Here is a 628-nt window from a genome sequence, read left to right as displayed (position 1 = left end):
TCCAGACGGATAGACTCCGTCTTCCTCAACTTCTCCTCCCACGTCTCATTCAGCTCTGCGATGATCTTCTCCGTCTCCTGCAACACACACACACACACACACACACACACACACACACACACACACACACGTCAGTCCAACACACACACACACACACACACACACACACACACAGAGGGTCAAACTGGGAGCTCACCAGCAGCCTCTCCGCTGCCTCCTCTTTACTGATGGTCTCCGTGGTGACCGCCTCCTCTCCATCCTCTCCGTCCTCCATCAGGTGGTCGGCGGGGACGCCGTCTGCAGACGGCTCGACGCCTGAAGACAGAGAGACGTTTCGTCACCTTAGAATTATAAAGTTCTGCCGACATATATAAAATATTCATGAAAATTGCATTTTCTACATACACACTCTCTCATACCTGGAGGGGTGGAGCCATCCTTAGGTGCAACCCCATTGGCTGTGGGCGTCAGCGGCAGCGGGGATGACGACACACCTGTGACACCTGACGGACCGTTGTTGTTCACTGAGAAACAGAGACAAGTTTAACACGTGGCAATCTCACACATCCTCGCTATGTAAAGAACAGAGTGTACATATCTGCACACACACACACACACATATGCACAC

General features: G+C 52.1%; 1 long non-coding RNA gene across 1 annotated transcript; it reads right to left on the bottom strand.

The window, feature by feature from the left end:
- LOC121940267 lies at positions 1-521 on the bottom strand. Its single transcript, XR_006105596.1, has 3 exons — positions 420-521; positions 197-315; positions 1-77 (listed from the first exon to the last, which is right to left on the bottom strand). It is a non-coding gene; the product is annotated as an uncharacterized LOC121940267 (long non-coding RNA).
- Positions 522-628: the final 107 nt, after the last annotated feature.

This window comes from Plectropomus leopardus, unplaced genomic scaffold, assembly GCF_008729295.1.
Source record: "Plectropomus leopardus isolate mb unplaced genomic scaffold, YSFRI_Pleo_2.0 unplaced_scaffold81799, whole genome shotgun sequence".
Lineage (NCBI taxonomy): Eukaryota > Metazoa > Chordata > Actinopteri > Perciformes > Serranidae > Plectropomus > Plectropomus leopardus.
The sequence above is the reverse complement of the archived record's forward strand: the minus strand, read 5'-3'. Positions and strand labels throughout refer to the sequence as shown.